Genomic DNA, 13,039 nt, shown 5'->3' with positions numbered 1-13,039 from the left:
CCCAGAGAACTGCTGCTCACTCAATGTTTTCTCTTTTTCGGACCATTCTCTGTAAACCCTAGAGATGGTTGTACGTGAAAATCCCAGTAGAACAGCAGCTTGTGAAATACTCAAACCAGCCCATGTGGCACCAACAACCATGCCACATTAGAAGTCACTTAAATCACCTTTCTTTCCCATACTGATGCTTGGTTTGAACTTCATCAGATTGTCTTGAGCATGTCTACATGCCTTAATGCATTGATTAGCTGCCATGTGATTAGATATCTGCGTTAAGGAGCAGTTAAATAAAGTACATGGAAATTTTGGCAAAATACACTTATTCACTTTCTTGCCAAGGGTTAGATGATCATGACCATCTAGCTCTCAGCAAAAATAAAAAATAAAAGCACATTTCCCAAAATGTAGAACTATTCGTTTAAAATCTCTAATTGCATCTAATTAAAGTAGCTTTTGCCTATACAATCTCAAATAATAGTTAATATGCTCATTACAAAATGAGTTTTTGGCTTATCAAGGATCAAACAAATTCATAAAGATAAAAAAGTCCCTATCCATACTACCTTTACAACTACTACCATCATTGTTGACCTCAGCAAGGTAGTTATGTTTTGTTTGGCCCAGAGAGGTCAGAGGTCGGGGTCAACAACAGATCGGCACCCTTGCAGCTGTTGGGGATTCAGTGTCTTTCTTAGCATCCCCTCAACTGGGCGGATATCTGCTGCCTTTATGACATTCAATCTGATTCAAAGCCTGTTATGGTCTCCATGATTTTACTTTAATGATAAGTTTACACAATTATTTAGAGTAAAAACCAAACTGGAGGAAATAACACTGGAGATCAGAGCCACAGAGGCAGTGTTATGATAGTGGTGATCAATGGAAAGCAGCAGTGAGGTTTTGTGCTGATGAGTGATGGCCGGCATTGAAGCATGTCTGCTTTGCTGTTTGTATTGAAGTGCATGCGTGTGTGTGCGCACACGTCAGGGTCAGATTGCTGCTCGATTCTTCCTCACTCAGCTGATGAAAGGAGGGATAGAGCCTTATATCCGCCATGTAACCCAATATACCCACACACACTCAAACACACGCAACCTTACACAACCTTTAACTGAGGTACTGTAGTAGCCAAGTGAAGCTTCTAGAGTTACCTAGTTTTGTTTTAAACATGTTGATACTGTATAAATTGATTTGGCCTTCAGAACACAGACACACACACACACACACACACACACACACACACACACACACACACACACACACACACACACACACACACACACACACACACAGTAGCAGCAGCCATAACTGTTAAAATAAAAAATTCTCTTTTGTGTGCACTCAGGCGCCGTTAAACTCGGTGAAATCACAATCAAAACACTTTGTCGACCACTTTTCTCCCTTTAGGTGACCATGCCAGCATTTTAAAAAGTCTTTATGACATGCAATCAGCAACATTGACCAACTCAGATCCAAACTGTCTACGCCATAACGACAAAATAGACACATAAATATAAAACACACCCATACTGTACGCCGGTATCAACAGTTTTTCCAGAAAATTCTGAAATGAGCCGCAAAACACAGGAGCAGCCCGCCATTAGTGGTTTCACATCAGTAGAATCCAAAATGCTGTGAAAACATTCAACCAAACCCCTTTCAAGAAAATCAGTAATTTTCCTACACAAATCAAATCTCACATCTTAATCTCTTTCTTCTTCTTCTTCCTCATGTGTGTATGTGCGCTCATATGCCAGGAGTCCTACACTTCATAAACGGGTCTTAAGGCCCTGGCATGTGTGTGTGGGAGGAGGTGTTAACACACCCTCCCTAATGCAGGGGAAGGGTGTCAAGCTGCATATGGCCCTGTATTGGTCGGACACAGAGGAGGAAAGAAAGAAAGCAGGAAAGAAAGTGTGACTGCAGAGAGAGGAAACGGCGTGCTGTGACTGTGCCTGACAAAGTGACGGATGGGGGACAGAAAGTGAGTGACCAACTATAGAGAGAGACAGGATGAGTGAGAAGGAGAGAAACCGAGCTTCACAACTAAAAAACAAATGGGAATTAATAAGACCTCAAGAGGCTTTTTATATAACCTTGGCACTGCCATGCATGCTTAAATGTTTTGCAGAGGCATTTCTGTGTGTGTGTGTGTGTGTGTGTGTGTGTGTGTGTTTCATGGTTCAGAAAAGGTCATTCTCACTGCCAGAGACCACAGTGTACTTTTGTGTGTGTGCTTTTATGCATACATAAATGTTTCTAAAAGCACTGCGATGTGTGTATGTTTTTGAGATTATGTGTCTTTGCATCTACACATACATGCATACATAAGCATCATTTCCACGCATACATATATACATAGCCGTGTATATGTGTGTGTGTGTGTGTGTGTGTGTGTGTGTGTGTGTGTTGCAGAGGAATGCTGGCTTGCCTGCAGGACTTGGCGACCTCCTCAGCGGTCACATTAAATGAGAAGAGAAACCCCCTTCTGCTTCCTGCCTGTAATAAATGGATCCCCAGCAACCATTAAGGCATATTTTAACACCAAATAACTCCCCAAAACCACACTAGAACAGACACAGTCGACCCCCACCCCTCTCACCATCTCTCTCACTCTCTCTGTTTCTTTCATTTCTCCATCCTACCCTTTTGTTTTCATACCAAAAAGAGAGCAAGAAGCTAAATGTTAAAATAAGATCTTTCTGGTGCCACAGCATGATGTACTTTACAGTCGTACTTTGTAGCCAGTTAGAGTGTTTAATGAGAGTTATAACTCTTCACAGTCTCAGTGAATGAGCCGCACTGACTCTCTAACATTGGCTTCTTCTTTCCCCTTCTTCAAATGTTTTACTAGACATTTGAGCTTTTTCGTCAGAAAAATGAAAAAACAAATTTTCACAATATGCATATGAAAACTATGTTTTCATTCAGATTGCTTTAATGCAGGGGTTTCCAACTGTTTTGACCATTTGTTTTGCGTTTTATTGTGGTTACTTACTAAATAAAAGAAAATTGCAGATAGACCTCTCAGTAGCCTCACACAGAGTTCATGTACTGCTGAATGCTGAAAGGTGGTGATAACAGACTAGTTACCTCGATTGTACTAGTTACCTCGATTGTACTTCAGTTCGTGGCAGGGAGTAATGAGGGAAGACGCAGCAAATTTGAGATGTAATTACTGCAAAAATAACCTATAATAGGTCTATAGCATTATATATGTATTATTCTGCTGTAGTTTTCTTGGGGTTCAGTAGCAAATATTCTGTGTCCCCGAACAGTCTGAAACCATTACTTGAAAGGGACTGACTGAATGTTACTATGAGTGAAGACACAAAACTACATTCTGTTTAAAGGACAGTCTCTGCTGCTATATGGACACGCTGCACACGTACCAGGAAGTACATTACATTACGTTACATTACATATCATTTAGCAATCCAAAGCGGCTTTCAATAAGTGAATTCAACATGTCCTAGAATGTATTAAAAAATACATGTCTGAAGTTCTATCATGGACATGATGTGGAAAAATGCCTTGGTTACCTTGTTTCAAGCCATTTTAGCATGGTATAGAAAGCCTGCAGAAAGATTTGTGCCAGTTCTCATTAATATTTAATGAGCTAAGCTGCTTGACTGATTGGCTAATAGCTAGCCAATGAGAGCCTGGCTATCAGCATCCTTTACCCAGCGCAACAGGGTGAGCTCATGAATAGTAGTGAGCTCAGGCAACACCACGTCAGACTGACCAGCTTTTGTAATTGGCCTGATTTCTCCGCTTATTTCTTTTCAGTGGCTAGAGCTGACAGAGGAGGTAGCAGTTCATTTTCATATTCACGACATAACACAAACACATATGGACCTAACATATTTTAAAAAAGACAAGTCAAAATGGTTTTGTGTGGCAGGGCACCTTTAACTGCAATTCCCACATACTGAGTTTAAGACATTCAAAGACAAAGATGAAAGATTGTTGGCATTACGCAAACCCTAAACTAATACATACACACATGCACAGATATAGTCCCCCTCCACACATGTTTTCCCAAGTAAAAAAGAAGGAAAAAAAAACATGAAAAGGGGCTGTAAGCACATGTACTCATTCTGAAATTCTGGATCAGAAGTTGTGCTATTTGCGCTTGGTTGACCGGTGAAGGAGCAGTGCACATCAAGACGGCTTAGCGTGAGAGGAAACATTGAGTTTCAGTCATACATGTTTTGAGTCTGTTGTGCACCAAAATCGTTGACTAGCAGACATATCAGAATGGTATGTAACGTAATTTGCATCTGTTATTTGGCTTGTATCTGGCAGTGGTTAACACAGCGTTCTTGGTTGTGAAACATAATAATATCTGCTACGATGTCAGTGTGTTCACATTCTCACGTTGTTGCATAATGATATACTGCCATCTTTTGGAAATTAGTGAAACTTAATTTGAAAATTCCAATACGTAGCTGCACCTGGATTCTCCTCTGATACCCCTTGTTTCGTTGTAGAGTTATGCTAATTATATGGAAACCCCCACCCCGCAAGTTGACAGGATTGGTTCCTAATTAGGTATGTGATGTATGAATCCATGTCATTGGTAGTCTTGGCTATCACCAGACCAAGCTCAATCTTTTAAGATTGAACATTAGTCTGGGGAGTCTGCTCTGTATTTTCTACTGCACACGAGGCGTGATCAACGGGCATACAGTACAGGCCAAAAGTTTGGACACACCTTCTCATTCAATGCGTTTTCTTTATTTTCATGACTATTTACATTGTAGATTCTCACTGAAGGCATCAAAACTATGAATAAACACATGTGGAATTATGTACTTAACAAAAAAGTGTGAAATAACTCTTAACTCTTAAATAGGTCTTATATTTTAGATTCCTCAAAGTAGCCACCCTTTGCTTTTTTGATAGCGCTGCAAACCCTTGGTGTTCTCTCAATGAGCTTCATGAGGTAGTCACCTGAAATGGTTTTCACTTCACAGGTGTGCCTTGTCAGGGTTAATTAGTGGGATTTTTTGCCTTATTAATGGGGTTGGGACCATCAGTTGTGTTGTGCAGAAGTCAGGTTGATACACAGCCAACAGCCCTATTGGACAACTGTTAGAATTCATATTATGGCAAGAACCAATCAGCTAAGTAAAGAGAAACGAGTGGCTGACTATTTACATTGTAGATTCTCACTGAAGGCATCAAAACTATGAATAAACACATGTGGAATTATGTACTTAACAAAAAAGTGTGAAATAACTGAAAACATGTCTTATATTCTAGTTTCTTCAAAGTAGCCACCCTTTGCTCTGATTACTGCTTTGCACACTCTTGGCATTCTCTTGATGAGCTTCAAGAGGTAGTCATCTGAAATGGTTTTCCAACAGTCTTGAAGGAGTTCCCAGAGATGCTTAGCACTTGTTGGCCCTTTTGCCTTCACTCTGCGGTCCAGCTCACCCCAAACCATCTCGATTGGGTTCAGGTCTGGTGACTGTGGAGGCCAGGTCATCTGGAGCAGCACTCCATCACTCTCCTTCTAGGTCAAATAGCCCTTACACAGCTTGGAGGTGTGTTTGGGGTCATTGTCCTGTTGAAAAATAAATGATGGTCCAACTAAACGCAAACCGGATGGGATGGCGCTGCAGGATGCTGTGGTAGCCATGCTGGTTCAGTATGCCTTCAATTTTGAATAAATCCCCAACAGTGTCACCAGCAAAGCACCCCCACACCATCACACCTCCTCCTCCATGCTTCACGGTGGGAACCAGGCATGTAGAATCCATCCGTTCACCTTTTCTGTGTCGCACAAAGACACGGCGGTTGGAACCAAAGATCTCAAATTTGGACTCATCAGACCAAAGCACAGATCTCCACTGGTCTAATGTCCATTCCTTGTGTGGCCCAAACAAATCTCTTCTGCTTGTTGCCTCTCCTTAGCAGTGGTTTCCTAGCAGCTATTTGACCACGAAGGCCTGATTCGCACAGTATCCTCTTAACAGTTGTTCTAGAGATGTGTCTGCTGCTAGAACTCTGTGTGGTATTCATCTGGTCTCTAATCTGAGCTGCTGTTAACTTGCGATTTCTGAGGCTGGTGACTCGGATGAACTTATCCTCAGCAGCAGAGGTGACCCTTGGTCTTCCTTTCCTGGGGCGGTCCTCATGTGAGCCAGTTTCGTTGTAGCGCTTGATGGTTTTTGGGGACACATTCAAAGTTTTCGCTGACATTGACTGACCTTCATTTCTTAAAGTAATGATGGCCACTCGTTTCTCTTTACTTAGCTGATTGGTTCTTGCCATAATATGAATTCTAACAGTTGTCCAATAGGGCTGTTGGCTGTGTATCAACCTGACTTCTGCACAACACAACTGATAGTCCCAACCCCATTAATAAGGCAAAAAATCCCACTAATTAACCCTGACAAGGCACACCTGTGAAGTGAAAACCATTTCAGGTGACTACCTCATGAAGCTCATTGAGAGAACACCAAGGGTTTGCAGCGCTATCAAAAAAGCAAAGGGTGGCTACTTTGAGGAATCTAAAATATAAGACCTATTTAAGAGTTAAGAGTTATTTCACACTTTTTTGTTAAGTACATAATTCCATATGTGTTCATTCATAGTTTTGTTGCCTTCAGTGAGAATCTACAATGTAAATAGTCATGAAAATAAAGAAAACGCATTGAATGAGAAGGTGTGTCCCAACTTTTGGCCTGTACTGTAGTTGAAATGACTCTGTACGCAATTGGATAGTCCTTCAACCAATCAGACCAACGATCCGGGTGATGTAGCAGCGACAGCGGCATGAACGGGTTGCTGTGCTTTGGTGACCAAATGTAAACAAGAAGCCGCTTGGTCGCTTCTCTATCGTCATTGTGTTAAACCCGCCATTAGCGCGCCAGGTGGATAAGCCAGTTTGTTATTGGTCCCCGCAAAATTGTAACAGAAGCAGGATAGATAAACGTACAGGTTTCCAGCCTGAGCTGCAGGGTGAAATCAAATCACCGGCAGATCAGAACGGGTTAACCTAGTCTATGTCATTGGTACACTGCAGTTCCAAGACGGAAATGCTTATTTTGCTCATGATATGTCTTTCAGCATATAAAAAAAAAAACACCATATGGTGGCCAGGTTAGCTCAGTTGGTAGAGCAGGCGCATATATATAGAGGTTTACTCCTCGATGCAGCGGCCGCGGGTTCGACTCCGACCAGCAGCCCTTTGCTGCATGTCATTCCCCCTCTCTCTCCCCTTTCATGTCTTCATCTGTCCTGTGAAAATAAAGGCCTAAAAATGCCCCAAAAAAATAATCTTAAAAAGAACACCATATGGTTAAGAACTTGATTTTCATTGGAGGGGGTAATTATATGTACAATCTGGAAAAGTAGAATGTAATGGTGTTTAATGCATTATTCCTCATGTTATAAGAAGAGAAGGGGGTTACATATTCACGGGTAAAAGCAAGTTTAGACTATATCCACGACGACGTTCCACTTCCGGGATTGCTCCTGGGGCCGCAGGAAATTCCGCCGGATGCATGTCTTTTCAACAGATGTCCGTTGCCTTCTGCTTTCTTTGTGTTGGGATTTTAAACAGTTTTCTGTCGCACGACTAAAACAACTTTTGAACGTTCACATGTTCCACCAAAACAAGTTCCTTCCCGAGGTTATTTTGCAGAGGCACCTTTGTTCATGGCGATTGTGATTGGTTTAAAGAAATGCCAATAAACCAGAGCACATTTTTCTTCCATCCCGGAATGCTGTGTGGACTAGCCAGACCCTCCTCCACAGCGCTGTGGAGGAAGGTGTGGCAAAGCAAGACTAAAGCAAGTTTAACTTTGCTATAAAACTAAATAAATAAGAACTGTAAAAATTTAATATTTATATGGGGACATAACACAAACTAAAATAATACCTGATGATAACTATATCGGTATGAATATTGTAATATTCCCAGTCAACTATTGTTGGTAATCTTTATTTTTATTTCTTTATGTATCGTTTTGTTTTTGTGATTTTAGGTGTTGTTACTGCTGTGCTGCTCTGTTTATATTCTTGCAAAAACTCAATAAAAAAACGTAAGTACAACAAAAAAGCAAGTTTACTGGTTAGATTTATGATTACATTAATTAAATGATTACAAGCCATCCACTGCTGCATAAATGTCTGCCTGCATATAAACTGATCTTTTTATAAGTCCAGTCAATAAGCAGCCAGGAACACTCACTGAACACTTTCGGACAATTTATCAAAATAATTCTCAGGTTGACCTGATTGATTTATATTCTTTTGAATCAAAGTAGCTATGCATGTGTTGTACCACACTGAGTAACATATAGACTGTATGACACTTCTTGATGGTATTTAACCATTGTCCAGTATGAAAGCCTATTTGTAATCTCATAAGCATCAGGGTTGCTCTCCCTGGTGTCCACTGTAAGGGGATCAGAGCTGCTGTCCCTGTCTGCCCTCCAGTGGACATCACAGACTGATGCAAGGACACTGCTCTGAAATCCAACACAGCTCAACCAAAGAAAACTAATTTGCCAGCAGATGAATTGAAAAATGGGCCATTGTCTGTCTTTTTCTCCCCTCTTCATTCTCTGTTTCTTTCTTTGTGCCTTTGAAGAACACAAGTTTAAAAAAAAACATGAATTAACTCTGAGGCAGCAGATTCATAAAAAGGTTTGGTATCCCACATCATAAGGGTTTCTGTGTAGACTGTTTAAATTCAAGAAAAATCACACAAAGAAATCATTTGTAGACAGAACAGGCAGACATTATAAAGTGATACACTCAATAGACTGGAACACACTGCTTTAAAACTCTCAAGTCTTGACCTCTTGCTTTACAATGCCTCACTCTCACCACCTGCATGTGCAATCCACAGCTGAGTGAAACAAGTGTGTAACACTCATTGTGTAAGGGCTGTTGTTTTAAAACGGGATTTGGGCAAAAGTAGGAAATAATTAACTGATGTCCACGATGCAGCTTGAGGGAAAGTGAGTCACTCCATCACAACACAATTGCTGCAGTGGAGTTAAAAGCACAGATTGATGTTGATGTTTCAGCAGAACACTGAAAAAGATCAGAGTAGAGGGAAAAAAAGGTGCTCCGTTCATATGCTTTTAATTAACTGATAATAACAAAAAGGATGTGGCTGATTGGGGGTGTGGGTCGCTGGCTGTCAATCCCTCATGACTTCATCTGTGGTTGCAGCCTCCTTGACGTGTCATCCTCTGTCAGTGACATCCAACATCACTTCACCGTGTCACCATCAGCCAATGCAGCATAGCATGCTTAGCGTGTCATCAGTCAGCGCCTGCATGTTGCTGTGGTTTTCCTCTGCGGTCTTCCCTTCAGTGATGCTGATTGGAAATGGTTCTCCATGGTTTCTAAACAGGCAAACAACGCACTGCACTCTAAGACTTTAAGCTGCATGTCTTCCACATCTGACACTGTGAGAGCAGAGAGCAGAGTGCAGACCAAACCATGACTGCCCGCAGAAACATTTCAATGAGATCAGGTTGCTTCAGTGCTGAATTCAAGCACAAATGGTGCTGAATTACCTCTGTAAACAGTTTGGGGAAGTATGTTTTGTGCAGCATGTGCCAAGAAAAACTGAAATACAGAAAGGGCAAAGAAATTAAATAACACCAGTAGCATGCTTTGATTTAAGGCTGCCCTGAATTCTTAACTCACGGCTAGACACGGTGGGGAGATGTTTAAGTGTTGACGTATCAGATGAACTTGTCTGCAGCATCACTTTTCTAACACTTCAAATGCAAAAGAGTTGTTGAGATATAGCATCTATCTAGAAAAGTATATCCAACAACTGATATTTTTTCAAACAGCAGTAACACTGAACACTGTAATCAAGGCTGTAAGTCATTAGCCACCACACTCAGCTAAGAAATGTGTGACTAGATGACAAAAAACTGTTGTGTGTGTGCTGATAGTCTTAATTAGCTTTGTAGCAACTTACAAACTAAAGCTTTAGTGTTAAAAATGTGTTCATTAGAGCTGGAGAATGACTGTCACAACACGTTCTACCTATAAATAGTTTAGTATACGTTCTGACAAGAACTAAGAAAAGAGATCATATTTCTCCTGTATTAGCTTCTCTGCATTGGCTTCCTAAAAAATCCAGGATTGAATTTAAAATCCTTCTCCTGACTACAAAGCTCTAAATGGTCAAGTACCATCATATCTTGAAAGAGCTCAGAGTACCTTATTGTCCCACTAGAGCACTGCGCTCCCAGAATGCAGAGTTACTTGTGGTTCCTAGAGTCTCCAAAAGTAGAATGGGAGCCAGAGCTTTCAGCTATCAGGCTCCTCTCCTGTGGAACCAGCTCCCAGTCTGGGTTCGGGAGGCAGACACCGTCACCACATTTAAGAGTGAACTTAAAACTCTCCTCTTTGATAAAGCTTATAGTTAGGGAGTGAGGAGTTGCAGTGTTCACCTAGACCAGCGGGGGAGGGTATATATCTCCAGACACGGCACCCCTTCTCTTCTCTGCTTCTCTTCATAGTCGTCAGATTCATCTACCAACCCTTATAGAACTGGCTCAGGTTTGCCTTGCACCAACTCTTAATTATGCTGTTATAGTTTTAGACTGCTGGGGGACTTCCTTCCTTTGACACACTGAGCTCCTCTCTCCTCTCTCTTTCCATCTGTGTGCATCAATGTCCCAGAAATGCTTATTACTAACCTAGCTCTGGGGAGCTTATTCCCCGGAGCCCTTATGTTTTTTTTTTTTCGCCCAGTAGTTTTCCTTGGATTAGGGTGGCACCTAAATCATGGTTGCAGCCGTTGCCATGGTCCTGCTCCGCGCCCTGCTACATCCTGCTACACCCTGCTACGCTCTGCAGTGCCCTGCTACACCATGAACTACTACAACTACTATTTCTAGTCATAGTTCCATTATCTTTATTGTGACTATTATTGCCACTGTTCATTACAACTCCAATCGGCATCGTCAGACAGCGCCTACCGAGAGCCTGGGTCTGTCCAAGGTTTCTCCCTAAAAGGGAGTTTTTCCTCGCCACTGTCGCACTAAACGCTTGCTCTTGGGGGAATTACTGGAATTGTTGGGGCTTTGTAAATTATAGAGTGTGGTCTAGACCTACTCTGTCTGTAAAGTATCTTGAGATAACTATTGTTATGATTTGACTATAAATAAAACTGAATTGAATTGAAAATTGAATAGTTGTGACATCACAACTGTAGGGAAGTCATGACGGCTCGTTTAACACTAGAACGGCCATGACGGTCATTTTGACCGTTTTGAAATTGATATGTGTAATACCTTTGCTGAATAACAAAAAAATACAATCCTGCTGCTGCCTGACTTTTCCTAAAAGAGTCTGTATTTTAATTTAAAATTGTTTTTATATACATTACACAAATACAATCACTTTTACCTATTTCGGCGGTATTGTTTTTAATTTTTCGCACGGTTGAAGATGCATCTTGGTTGCTTAGTAACTACCATAGTCTCTGTCAGAGAAACGTAACTAGCAGTCTCAAGTAACAAGTGTGGGCATCACCGATGGGCCGAAAGTAAAGCCAGCGTCGGTAACGTAGGCTACTATGGCGTGGATGCACTCTGTTCTGAATCAGAAGGCAAACACCGGGCGCTCGCTCTGTGAAAGGCGCGGAACACGTAGATGGCCAGTGGCTGTCTACATGTTCATATAACTTTATACATTCTCGAACTGGCTGGAATCATTGTACGTAATCATTGGATGTACACATCCTCTCCAAGGAGTGCACCAGCAGTAAAATTGTCCGGAGGAAGTTCATGCAGCAACTAGCAGAGGAACTGAGAGCGGAGTTTATGGAGGAAAAAAGGGCAGCGGCGCACGGTCCGAGCAGCGCTGCGCACCACAGCAGACGCCAAAACGGAGGCAGTGCCAGGTTAGGTTATAGCTAAATGTTCACATAAGATACTTTTAATTGTTATTTGGCAGTTATGAGTTAAGTTGAATGAATTTCCACACCACATTTTTCGGGATATGAATGTATGAAATAATTACGGTTTACTATGCCATGATATGAATTATTGAAACACGTATTACTACTCAAATGTATAATTAAACTCGTTAAAATGTACATTTCGGTGTTATTACGTTTTTCTAAAGATATCCTAACACAATACATAATACAATATCGCAATTAGGTATTTATCATGAGAGATTATAGAGTTTGGAATCTGGCGGTCAAAATGACCGCTCACGGCAGTTCTAGTAGTTATGGAATTCCGGCACTTCTAGTGTTAAAGGCACAGTGTCCGAATATGGGCTGTGTGCAGTTCTCTGTTGATTGAGCATTTTGATACTTTCACATAATTTATATAGCACCTCAACCTGCTTTATAATCAATAAAGACATGGGACCTTTAATCTAAATGTATTTTTTTTGCCTAAAAACAGTTTAATTTAAAGTTATTGTCTCTAAAGAATATCAGAACAAGCTTTAAAAATCTGCAAAACTTCGTAATTTGTAAGTGTAGTACATAAACTCCCTCTCAAATGGTTAAAATCTACAAAGATAGTTAACCTAAATGGAATGACCGTCTGTAAATCTGTCCATTTTATCTAGCTCAGTCTGTTAGTGTTGAGTTCTTGACAAAGAGTTAACTTTTTGTTTCTCGTTTCACTGGCTGTAAAGTCCTTTAGTGCTGCCTGAAAAATCACAGAGTAGTGCAGATCTTGTGCCGAGTATTGCAGATCACACACACACACACACACACACACACACACACACACACACACACACACACACACACACACACACACACACACACACACACACACACACACACACACACACACAATACAATACATATCCATAAAAAATGTCTTTCCTAGATCTTTGGTCCATCACACTTCGCTAATCCCACACAATCCTGACCAAGCCTCAAATGGGAGTTTGTGTCATAGGTGGTTTAGAGGTTTTCTACTGTCAACAAAACGCTGGTGAGAGAGAGAGAGAGAGAGAGAGAGAGAGAGAGAGAGAGAAATACAGAAATGAGATGAAAAAGAGCCCACCCCTTTGA

The sequence above is a fragment of the Sander vitreus genome, chromosome 18, assembly GCF_031162955.1.
Source record: "Sander vitreus isolate 19-12246 chromosome 18, sanVit1, whole genome shotgun sequence".
NCBI lineage: Eukaryota > Metazoa > Chordata > Actinopteri > Perciformes > Percidae > Sander > Sander vitreus.
The sequence above is the reverse complement of the archived record's forward strand: the minus strand, read 5'-3'. Positions refer to the sequence as shown.